The sequence below is a fragment of the Gymnogyps californianus genome, chromosome 5 (genome assembly GCF_018139145.2).
Source record: "Gymnogyps californianus isolate 813 chromosome 5, ASM1813914v2, whole genome shotgun sequence".
In the NCBI taxonomy this organism is placed as follows: domain Eukaryota; kingdom Metazoa; phylum Chordata; class Aves; order Accipitriformes; family Cathartidae; genus Gymnogyps; species Gymnogyps californianus.
Genome location: NC_059475.1, coordinates 49,703,065 through 49,716,530, shown reverse-complemented (window position 1 = coordinate 49,716,530; position 13,466 = coordinate 49,703,065).

Sequence of the window (13,466 nt, the reverse complement as noted above, 5' to 3'; positions counted from 1 at the left end):
TCTATAAGAATCTGTTTACTTTTTCTGCTGCTTCTGAATTAGTGTAATAAGCATCTTGGGCCTCATCTCTGGTGCCTGTTGACACAAGTGTCAGTGTTCCATGAAAAGGCATAGTTGATGTGAAATGTTTGTCTTTTGCTACTTTGTTTTGACATTTCTACTGATCTGGTTTGTGCTTCATAACGCAATTAGAAATCTGAAATAACTATAAGAGATACATGAATGAGTGGTAACTACAACAAATTACTCTCCTTGCTTCATGTATTCTGAATATGCTTGTTTCCACCAGCTGGTAAAGAAAGCTGTGGTTAATTTACCCATCATTTACATCCTGTTCCAATGCACATTGAGGTCAGTTGAAAGACAAAAAAAGATGATTGCTATTCTACCAACACATTTAAGGCAACAGAAGACCTAATATATTTACTGTTTTTCTTTTTTCTTGAAGTACAGGCTCCTAAAATCAGGTTATTATTTGATAAAGACCAGTTTTAATTAAAAAAAAAAAAAAAAACAAACCAAAACCCCTTCATCTATGTAAAAGAAATAAAGTCTAAAAAATTATACGGAGTGAAGGAAACCCTAAGGACATTAATTTTAAGTCAGTCTTTTGGGATTAGAAAATTTTTGAACACTTGAAGTTGTAATTACAAAGTATATATTTAAGAAAAATGAATTTGCACTTTTTGTCCCCTCTCAGTTCCAATCAAATTTGTAGAGTTTAAAGTCATTGTTATTTAAAGACTGATTTACTCAGTGACAACTGGCTCAGTATCTGCTTTCCAATCAGCTGACCCAGTTTTCTGTCTTTAAGATATTTAGCTTAATATAATTATTAATTCATGAAGTGCAATGTTAAAGTAAATCTCCACTTCTAAATAAACACTAAGTAAGCTAACTTAGTAACAAATGTAAGATTTCTGCAGGATTTTTGGCTCAGTGGAAGCCATTGTTTCAGCATGACAGTTTCAGGACATAGAGTTTGTTTGAACAGAAAAGATGTGTTGTAATGATCTGTGAAAACCACTGTTGGTAGCCAAATCCCAAGTATAATGGGAACTGGCAGGCATGTTGTTGGTGATGTGGCAAATCCAAGGGAGGATGACCAAGACCCCTCAAATGGAAAATTAAGGGATGTTTTATCTGGATATTTTGGTGAGCATTAAGGACTTTTTATGCAAGCTTGATTCTATATGCAAGCATATAGTCAGAGAGTCATTTACATTACATGACTAGCTTAGGACAACCAACTGTTGTCTGACAGTAGAGCTGATGGTAACTCGTTGCCAGTAATGTCAGGCTGGGAGGCCAATTGACCCTGAGAGGAGCTGCTGCCTTCTGCATTCCTTCAGGAGCTTTCCTGAGAGCTCACAGCAGCAAGTTGATCTGCTACAGTGCAACGCGATTTTTCTCTACAGAAGAGAATATCAGAAAATACATGTGTTCATGAATGTCGAGCAAGATTACAAAAACAATTCACGTGATGATATTTCTTTTCTTAAAAATGTATCAAATTTCTGTTGATGTCCTTCACAGCAGCCATCTGAATTCTGGTATGAATTAATTGTTCAGTTCTAGGAAACCCAGTAGAAGTTCATATTTAAAATGAATCATGAATAGTTAAAGGATTGGTGGCTGTACTCAGGAAAAATGCAATTAGAGTGTCATTAAAATTGTACAAGTCTAGGATACTCGCATCACATTTTCCTGATACTAAATGTTGCTGTTCTACTGCAGATTGATTCAGCCAAATGGAATATAAATTACTTTACTGACTTATATGTACTAACTTCAAACAAGTAGCTGTGAGGGAGGGGAGGACAGTTATGGTGCTTCAGCTGGAATAAGCAATGTTGTACATATTATTAAAATAAATAAAAATAGTATTTAAAAACCAAAAATACAAGTCTCAGGTGAAGTCAAAGTATAAAGCAGTATTTATGGATTGATATAAACATGGTGGTTATGTTTATCTTCTTATTAAAGAACTCTTTAGCATGAAATACAGAGTGGCACCCAGTTACTGTTTTTCCCCTGTGTCCACTCACCATCATAAGTTTTGCAGAGGCATTAAATTGTTTCTTAGAAACATTTCTACTGAGCTTTGCTGAGAATTCTTAAGAAGCAAACAGGGTTAAGGAGCTCCAATATTTTTTCCCCTAATTGTTATCTTTAGCTAGGTCTAACTCAAGTCTGTTATCTCTACTATCTACTTGATATCTTTGTAATTGACTATCGCCCAGTTAATTGTCCTGGGAAAACTTTACTTTTGACAAAACACATCCTATCTTCCTACTGTTATTAAAGCACTTTGATCAGGATTACTAAATAGGGGGTTGTTTTATCATCTCTGTTGGAAATTTGCTTTTACTTTATCAACATAAGGTAAAGGAAGAACATTTTTTTAAAATAGGAATTGGAATTGCCGTACTGCTGTAGGGTATGTTTTAATGATGTTCATCATACTCACTTTTTATTTGCAATAGAAGTTTACAAATTTACAATTGCATACACAATGATTTATGAAATTATATTTAATTACACCCCAAAGCACTCTATGTTAACAGCTAATGTAAATTATTGGGAGGCTCAACCTGAAATAATCACCTATACCCCACTTTTATTAAATATATAAACAAAATTAAAATGTCTGAGGGGAAATTAAAATATTTAGAAGTAAAAGTCATATCCATTTTTAAATGAATCCACTTTTTTAGAACAAAAGATCTAAATATTTTATTTAGAAAATTTTGAAATGAGACAATATTAGTTTTTTAAAATAGTTTAAGTATTTATTTAAAAACAAAAAGATTATTAATTCAATGCAAATTCACAATTATATTTTCCATCTACAAAATAACTTTCAGTGAAACTATTTTTATTTGAAAAAAAGGCACTTCTGTCTACTAGTGACTTATTTTGTCATTTTCTGCTCTGTATTGATATGTTGTATTTTGTAACTTACATTATAATGAGAATAGGACAATGAACCTAAATTATGTAGTGTACTTTCCACTTGGACATGTTGGACTGTTACCAGTTCATGTTTCCTGCGAACTATGACCTTTTCGAAAAATATTAGAGAGGAGAGGTGCTATTATCTCAGTGGGCAATGGAGGATTCAAACTTACTAACAACATAGAGATAATACTTTTCCATTTTCATATATCCAGGCAGTCTATGCTGACTGTGGCCTAGACAGTGATACACTGAAAAGATTTTGAAAGAAGAAGTATAACAGGTCAGAGTAGAGACAAAATGTGCAGAATTACTAGTATGTTTGTTCAATGGTAGAGAATGGTTTGTGCTGTTACTTTCAGTAGGAATATATTTACCACACGTATAAATGTTTGCTGTTCCCATTAATCTCTACACTCTTAATGTAGTCAGTGTAATATTAGTGAAAGACCTGGTAACTTGAATTACTTAGTTTCTTCTGGTTTAACTTAATTTCATTCAATGGTGTCTTGTTGCTGCATATTTTTCCCTCTGGATTTATTCAGTATGTTAGTCATTAATTCTCCCTCTGAAAAAAATCCTGCAAAACTATACAGTTGTAAATACGACAAACACTTGTCTTAACTGTGTTTCTGGTTTAATGTTCGTAACATAATAGTAATAAGAAATCACAGGAAACATAACTACATAACATCCCCTTAAATGTACAGAGATGTGTTCTCAATACTTGTTATTTGAGAAAAAAAAATGTATTTAATGGGCTGACAAGCCATTAAAACTTGAGTACATTTTAACAATTTATTTCCTGGAAACTTTGTGGTCAGAGTTGTTAAAAACTAATAGATTTGAGTAGGGATAGGCAAAACTAGCTGCTGTGATAAAATAACATAAAGAGCCACTGAAAACTAAAGTACGACATAACAAATCTGAAGAGTTACCTAATGGACAGATGTTACTATTGTTCTGGCTGATGCCTCATAGATGTATTTCACATCTGGCATGTAACTGTATTTTCACCTTGCTTGTTTTTGAAATGTAAAAACAGCCGTTGAATAGTGATTAGGATAAAGAAGTGTGTGTGCTTGGCAAAGCTGAAATATCTGGCCCATACAGCACAGACCTGCTTTGTAGAGATAAGATATATTTGTTCCAATAAATTTTGGTTATTTATAATCAGCAGCAATATGTTCAAAAGTGTATTTGCTTAAAAGATGGCTAAATTTCTTTCCATATTCCTTAAACAAAGTTGGAATAATACTTCCTTACCAAATAAGACTATCCCTTCTGCACTAAACATATTTTGCATAATTATTTTTTGGTGGTAAAAGACAGATTCATATGTGCTGAGATTATATGACTTAACTGATTCACCAGACCTATCATCATTTCCCAGATTAATCAATACATGTATGCCTCTATTGTATTTTTAAGAAAAGGTAGCTTCATATGCCAAATCTATTAGCTAACACCAACCTTTTAAGACTGCATAAGAGATTCATTTTTCCTATTCAATTTTTTTTATCCATGCTTCTGTTATATACACTTACTTCTGTAAGTTCTAAACCCGCCACCTTAGTCTGTTTTTATACAGTAACAAGGCAAAAAAACATGGTTTATTTTGAAGAAGTTAAGAGATCCAGTTGATGTCTTCATACTTTGAAGGCAGATTGTGCCTTCTCCTAGGTTTAAAGAGAAGACATGCTTGATGGAAATAAGAACCAAGAAGGAAGTTCTGAAATTTCACTATGTCAAGAGATATCACTCCAAATAGAGCATAATGAACCAGGGAAAGAAGCTGAGTAGACAAAATGTTTTGTTTTTTAATGGTGGGCTAGTCAACCAAATTCCCCAAAGTAAGAATTTGTTGGTATAGCATCTACTATAAAGTATAAATCACCAGGGAATAAGATGAAACCCAAGTATAACCACAGTCTGAAGCCTTGACCACAGAAGCTTCGCTGTGAATATTACAAAGCTCAGGGGAAAGAAAGAAAAAGAAAATTTTTTGAGACTCTGAGTATTCAAAAGCTGCAAGAAAACAGAAAGCATGATTCTGTTGTCTCTTCTGAGTTCTTACTGATATTTTCTTTAATTTGTATGTAAAGAAAAGAAATATGCTATCATTTAATTGTCATACCTCAAAAATAAATAACACAGTGAAAATAACTATTCTGTCCAACATGTTTCTAAGCCCCTTCTTTCCTCCGCTTTCTTCTTCACCTTTAAAGCATCTAGTTACTGTCTTGCTCAATATAAGTTGCACTGTTTTTGTGATTCCACTGTGCTTTCAAAAAGGTGTGAAATCACATGAGGGGCAAAAAATAATGTCTGTGAAGATGTCATTACAGTTAATAACCTTTCGATGGGAAGGCTGAGTGAGGGAGAAGTATTTTTTCCATTTTTTCTTGGGATGCTTGCACTAATAATTGACAGAACTGCACTGAGTTAATTTTGCTTGTAAAAGCCTGTAAACTGAGTCAGGATTCTGCTTTTTGGGCTAATCTTATTTACCCCCCGCTGCACCCCCACCCCCCACTTAAAACACTGGTAATGCATCTGTCAGGCATAAGCAGACCTTTGTGCAGTTTATATGTACAGTTCTTTGTTATGATTTTGGAATTTAAACAGAAAGTGAGATATCACATCACTGAGGCTATGGTAGTGAGGAGAACTTAGTCTGTTTTTCCAAGGAATTCAGCACAGAAAAAATAAATCAGTGTCATAATCAATATTCTTGCTTGAAGATTGACTACGCCTTTGGCCTTCTGTCGTACCTAGCCCCTTTGCTTGATCTCATGGAAAACCCTCCTGTCATGGCAGGACTAAAGCGAAGAAGCACTAAAGACCACACTGTGATGAATACCCCGTACTGCAGCAGCAGGCTGACTGGAGTTTGTTTCTTTCAAGCCACAATAAAAGGAGTGAACAGAAGCAAGACATAAGTACAGGTGTGGAGGAGGTAACTAGGTCCAAGGATCTAATGAAGTCTCAGTCCCTCAAACTAGCTGAAGTAATTTGTTCCTGGAGGAACAAATCTGCCACTGCTGCTGCGTCAGACAAAAATTCTATCAGTACCTGGAAGAGATTAAAAAAAAAGCCCTTTTTATCTCTGAGGTAGAGATTTGCCTGCCTCATAACTTTGCCACACTATGTTACTGTCTGCTTTGTCTGTGCTAATATTGACCTTGACTCTAAGCTTACATATCTTGAGGCAGTATGGTCAAGAGTCAGTCCTATTCTTCTGTTGCAGATATACTAACATGTAGCTTCCCTCAGGTTTTTTGATGATTTCCCATTTGTAGGTGCAACCAAGGATTGCATCAACGGCAGCAGCATGAGAGACACTGATGAAGGGGTGAGGACAGTTATGAAGATATTTTTCAACTAGATATATTAATTTCAGGTTAATATTTTTGTTCATTCATAACTTATAACTTAAGCTCATTTAACAATCCCTAGTTCTGAGATAAAAACAGACCTCAATTACAAGCTCATTCATTAAGTACTTAACATTTAGCTTTAATAGTAATTAGAACAGTCATTTTAAAACTTCCTGTTTTCTGTTTCATTTAATATGCCTTCATTTTTTTCATCACTTTCTGTGGAAGAAGTTTAACTACTGTTTGTGCTAATCAAACTGGACCAATGACTGGGGACTAAAGGAGAAGAACCAGGTGAAAAACAGAAACCAAAAACCTTCCTTCACTTCTTATAGTAAATTTAAAGAAACACAGGAAGGTAGACATTCTAATAAATAGTCTGTGGAAAATAACAAAAAACTATTAAAAACCTGCATGATACCAAGATTCTGAAATCTTAATTTATAGAAGAAAAACTGTGGACTTAGGTCTCTAGTTCATTAAAGAATATCTACAGTTTCAAAAGGTAGATGTGTCTGTCAATAAGTGTGTGTGTGTCAGTGCTCTTAGAACTCTTTAATGTTTCTGGCCAGGAATTCTTTAGAAAAAGTTCAAAATTAATAAAAAAAGATTGTGCTAATTCACTGAGGTCAGGCAGCTGTCCCTTGGAAAGAATAGCACTGAATTTTAAAAAGCAGAAAAACAGTTAATACATTAAAAGCCACTTAACTGATTATTCAGAGGTTTCAAATAGAAAAAGCTGTGTCTGCACCTAACCTATAACTGGAATGATAACAGAACAACCCTACAGTCATCTAGAGACTTTGCCAATATCCTGAAGCATGTCTGGATAGCACCAGAAGACTTTGCTGTCAACTCTCTACCAAGTCTTTCATTGCCAAAAGAAATAGTGAAGAAGTGGTAGAACTATGCTTCCATAATTAATGGAACTTATTTCCATATAAAGACAGGCCTAAAATATCTTGGTATTTTCCACATTATGGTCTATAACGTAGAATTCGGCATATAAGGAAAAGTTGGTATCAAATTAAGAAATGTATGTAAAGCAAAATAGAAAACAAAACACTTGAAAACAGATACTCAACCCCTTCCTGAGAAGATTAATAATATCCAAATAGACCATAGCAACATTCAAGAATAAGACAGTGGAACACTTTCCATGTACTGCACCATCTGAAAGCCACTATCAATACTAAATGTTAACATCTCCTGGCAAGAATAACTTGCCAGTTTCTAGGCACACAAACATGAAATTTGGATAAATGAAAATATGTAGAACTGCACTAAGAAAGCCAAAGTAAACATCAGTTCCCTAACAGCACCCCCAGAAAAAGGAGCAACAAATCTGTTTAAAACAAAGGACAAAAAAGTAAAAAGCTGCATGACAAGAGACAAGAGGGAATATGTGAGTAATAGCACCAAAGAGACAGAAACAGCTGCTGTGAGAAGTGATAGTAAAACACTTTATCAACTCAACAAGATTCTAAGTGGCAAATTTGCATTAGCTAAAGGCTGTATTAGTAAAAAACAGAGAAAGACCACAAAGACGGTTTACCATGTCATCCGTGTACTTGATTTTCTAAGTTCCCTCTTCTTTTTTATATGAAGTCCAAGTTTCTTGTCCTCACTTTCAAAGCTCTGTTCACAACCTAACCTCCTCTTGTTTCTGACTTTTCGTCTATAGAGTAAATGACTCTCTTCTCTGATATTTCCACAGTCTGTCTCTCTTGCCTACATGAGACAATTGAAAAAACCACCTTTGTGCTCAGTCCCATCCTTTGCTCAAATATGGAGGAGCTCCGTGTAAGTGCTGTGAAAAAAAATATTATTATTTTCCTTCCTTATTGCCTAGGATGGGATCAAACTGTATCAACAATGTTCTTGACAGACACTATACTATTTTTTCTTAAAGACCTTTGATGATGTGGTATTAACAACATCAATATATAATCAGTTCAATGATTTCATTGAATCAGTTCATTTAATTTACTAATTTGTGGTGCAGGTAGAGAATGTGTTATTTATTTTTGTTTATACTTTTATGTCCTTGAAGATTTTTATTATTAACTGTTCTTGAAACAAGCGAAAATATTTTTTTCAATCTTTCAATTACTGCCGTGTTTGTTAAGCTTCTCAGTTTCTGTTGTTTGCCTCTACATTAACTCAGGTTGATGCATATCTTTCTTGCAATGCAGTGCCCAGAAGTGGACATGATAACAATGTTGAAAAATGTGGGGTTTACCCCTACTTTTCTTATTATGCAGGGTTTTGTCTCTGTTCTCCTTTTTGTATATTCAAGTGTGGAGCTTGCTTGCTTCACAACAGCATGGACTTTGCTGATTCTTCTTCAGTTCATAATCTAGTTCATCATCTAATAAACAGGAGAACTTCTTCCTTCATTTTATAGTTGGCTATTCCTCCCAAACCATTGTCTCTGAATTTTATTAATTTTTCCCAACTATTTTCAAACCATTTCAGTAGATATAGATTGAATTCTAATCCCACTCTTTGTTGCTCTTACAGTCCCTCACAGTTTCTTATCTGCAAAGGCAATAAACTTAGCCTCTATTTCATCAATTAATTCTTCATTGAAAATAATGAATACAACTGGACCCAGAACTGACCTTGTAGCACCCCTATACATAACCACACTGGAATGAAATAGCTTTTTACCCCTTCTCTTTCCTTCTTGTTAATTTGGTTAGAAAGTGACAATATAGGCACCATAAGGCTTATCAACAATAAACTAATGTATTTAGATAGATTTTTCTGACAATAGATCTCAAAATAAGAGCTCAGGAAAACAAAGACAAAAAAACCTACCCCACAGTCTGCTTAACAAGACAGAAGGTTTATAATAAAGGAGAAATCTAACGAAGTTTCGCAGTTCTGAATTCAAACATTAAATTATAAAAAAAAAAAAAACAGATATGTGAAGAAAGTGAATTCTCACACTTTGACAATAACACGTATGCCAATAGGAATGTACAGAAAGAAGTAAAATATGAAAGTTGGAAAGTTAATATTAACAAGATTAAGTAAAATCTATATGTCAAAATAAGAACTTCAAGCCCTTCACCTTTCTTCCTTAAATATTAATTCCACCTTATTGTATATTTCTGAAAGCTACAAGTTTACCAAAGATATGTAAACAGATGTCTAAATGGCTGTGAAAATAGATACCCCCTAGAAAAGAGGTATCAAAACAAATGAATTAATAACAGCTGCTGGGATACGTCAAAGACTTTTGCAATCCTTCTCTTTACTGTTATCCAGAATAAGAGATGGAAATATTTAGACTGCATGTTAAGAATAAATTTATGGAATCTGTTATAACAGGTGTAACTTTGGGCAGCTGGAGGAAGAAGTAAAATTGCCATTTTAAAGTCTTTATTGTAATTCGGTTGTGCGTGTCTCAATAGCATATAGATATGTTGTCTATACATAGATACAAACATACACAGAGGAACTTTGTTGGGAGCAGAAGAAGCTTCAAAAAAGACAGAAGAAGCAAGCCTGAATTCTTCCCTTCCCAGCTGGGTCTTGCCAAGGGGCTGCCTTTGTTCCTCCCATGAGCTTACAGCTCAAGAGAACAATATACTCTTTAGCTCCTTGTGTCTCATGAGGAAAGAAGGTGTGAAATTCCTCACTATAAACACATGCCATCAGAGAAAAGTAGGACCTGAGACTAACAGTGAAAGGGATGATAAAAACTGTTTGACCTCCTCTTTCCAATAAATTTGTAGCATTTTTTATTTCTGGTTCATCCTTGGTGTGTTCAGCTCCTTGAAATGCACCCTTCATACTGCGTTAGAAGGTTGAACTGAACTACGAATGCTCTTCCCATTCTGTCTTGGCATTATGCTGAAATGAAGTCCACATTTTTGCTGAACATCTGCTGTTCTGGTTTACTTCTGCGTTGCCTAATAAGATCCCTTAATCATAGTATTTTGTTTTTTCGAGGTTTCTTATCAACAATAGGTTTTCACTCACTGGCCTCAGAATAGTTTTGTCGTACATCCCTGGCACCTGCTCAGATTACTCCAGGCGAGCTTTGCTTTTTGTAACTGTGTCTGGATTGCATTGCAACTAGCTTCACCATCCAGCTGGAGTTAAATTAGCCATTGATGTAATAGTTGCAAATATGGCATTGCATGACTGGCAGCTCACTTCTACAGCACAGCATTTTAAAGAGATTCAGCTTTACTAAAAAAGTTTTCTGCTTCATAAGAGTTTTCAGCATTATTCCTGATGTCCTATGTCTTAGTTAGAAGTCTCTGGGTCCTAAGAGCCTGTGTATTGATGCTTGTTTTCATTTGCCACCTTTAAAGTAAGATTTGATTATATTCTCCATATAATTTATAAAACTGCCTGTGAATGAGGTGCACTTCATTTTTCCTTTCCCGTAATTTCCCAACGGTGAAATATGTATGGAAACCAGTAAGTGTTCTTCTTTTTTCTAAATCTGTTATGTCTTGTAGTCTGGACTTCCTTAATTTAATCATATGTACTTTCCCTGAACACTGCTTTGACCATTTCTCTGTACATTTCAGACATATTTGCTGTTTAAAGAAATTTCTGTGGAGCTACATCTGTCTCTCAACAATCTCTCTCGAAGGTTTTAATCACATGTCCCACAAATGAGCCTGGCTCTAGTTAGCAAGTCTTTTATGATTCCAGTGCTGCATGTGGATGCCAGAGTTCTCAGCTGTGTAATGTTAGTATTGGTTTTGGATGTAAAAACATGTTAACATATTCCAGTTTCATTCACTGGTAAGTCACAATCCTCAGGCACCTTTATCTGCTGTTTCAGTGTTTCAGGCAGTATTCTTAGTACAGTATTTCACTCAGCTACTCATTCTTTTCCCTGCCCAATGAGCTGTTTTCAATTTCTCAATTCAAGGAATCGAGAATGAAATGAGGAATTTCTCAATTCAAGGAATTTCTTTTAATTTTCATTTATCTTTACTTTTTAATGGTCACCTTTCCACACAGGATCAGTTTTTGCTTCGCACTGCCAGGTTTTTATTTGGAAACGTAGTAGTCATGGTTTGTGTTCATGCTGACCGTTTTGTTTTCAGTCATGCTTTGCATGTGACTGGCTCTCACAGCCATAAAACAAACATCCACGTTTCCCCAGACCTATCCTGTTTTTTCAGGTGGATTATGGTTTCTCTATGTCCATTTGCCCTGACGGGTTGGGAACCCAGATAGCGGACATTCAGAAATCCTGCGCTTACGGCTGTCTGGTTAAAGCCACAGTCTATATACACTGTGCTGCATGTCTACACACAGTAAATTCAATATTATTCAGGAATAAACAGAAGTGCCATGCTGTGTGTATTCTCTGGGTGCTTTCTGACACTTCATGGAAGTAGCAGATGTGCTTCTCCTGCCCACCTCCTTTTAAAAGCTGTGAAAATTATTTCACATATTCTCCTCTATTATTCTGTGCATATAGAGCAAATCCTATGTAAAATGGAAGAGTTGGTACTGAATAACTCTATGGTGAATGCACACTTACTTATGTCTTGTAAAAAAAATGTATCCTTTATTAAGACAAGTATTTACAAAAGTATTACACTGAAACTGGATTCAAAACACTTTTTGTTTTGCAGCCTTCTCCGAAGTCCTTCCTCGTGCAAACTGGGTTTTCTAAAAGGTTCAATGTATATTATTACTTGAAAGTCAGGAGGAGCTGCTAGTTTTACTTGAGCATGTTTAAACCAGTTGTATGTCAAGGAGCTGTACTGTATAAGCATTGATTTATTAAAATTCTTTTTAATCAGCACTCTGCATTTGGATATATGTGTGCTAATGGTTCAGAAAGCTTGTCAGTAATCTTAAAACTGAGCAAATTCAGAGCAAGGGAAACCAAAAAGTAAAAACTTGCAGTTGGCTGAGATCTAGAAAATAAATTACTTTCAAGGAAGTGTCAATCAAGTATTTAAAACTCCCTGGCTCCTTAGGCACATCATCTCATTAAGTTTATTTGAAAGATGATGTTAGTTTTGAAGTGGCCCTTGTTATTCAAGGTGTTCCTGGTGCCTCTGGTGGTTTTCTGCCAGGTCTGTCATTTCACAGGCTGCCTCAGAACTCTAGTACGAGTTAATCAATGAAACTAAAGCTCTCCTAGGAACAAATGCCTAGACAAGAAAACAATCTCTTGTTTTGGCTTGCTGTTACAAACTGTCATACCCTACAACACAGCAAATCAGTCCCCCACTGTGTGTTAGAAGCTTTGTTAAAATAAATTTCTCTAAGATGTGAATGTTTTTCCAAGCAGAACACACAGACATACATGAAATTACTGACTTGAAGATAAGAAGCTCACTGGGAGGAAATACATGTCTCAGCTTAGCCTGATTTCAAGATAGCAGCTTGGACATGCAGGGTTAGATTTGAAAAGGGACTGTGCTCCAAATATGGGCCCTGCTTAAATGATCAGATGGGAGGTAGGTATAAACCAGTTTTGTTCAAGGTTGCTAGACTCAGTAGTTTTATTTTTTTCTTAAAACATCTGCAATGAACACTCAGGTTCACTTTAATAGAAAGCATAAGTTTTCTCTAGACAGAATAATACCAAAGGACGAAGAAGAAACAAAAAAAAGAAAATAAATACTTTCCTTGGAACAGATGTTGTAAATTTTTTGTTTGTTTGTTTTATATGAAGGAATTCATACAAATACAAACAAAATTATTAGCACTGAAGTCATCTCAGGCATTTGTTTTGACATACACTTATTTGCTGCACATGTTATGAAAGGATCTCATTAGTTGATTTCAGATAAGAATTTGGAATCAGTCTATGGATTGCTTATCTTTAAGTGCAGTTGTGCCAGCAATGTGAACTCTAAGAAAAATATCAAGAAGAAAGAGAAAGATAGATTTGTTTTCTTCTTGGTAGATTTACATATCATTGCAATGAGAGATTACAGTTATATAAAACCTTTCGTTTCTAAGAAACTTTTTGTGCTTGACAAACTGTATGCACGTATGAATCATTTCACAGAACCAGAACTATTTTCACCCAACACTGAAATAAAATTAACGTGGCAGGTGCTTCAACAGTATGGCACAATAATTTTGGAAAGGAAGAAGGCAAGAGAGTGCTAAAATAAAGTTTTA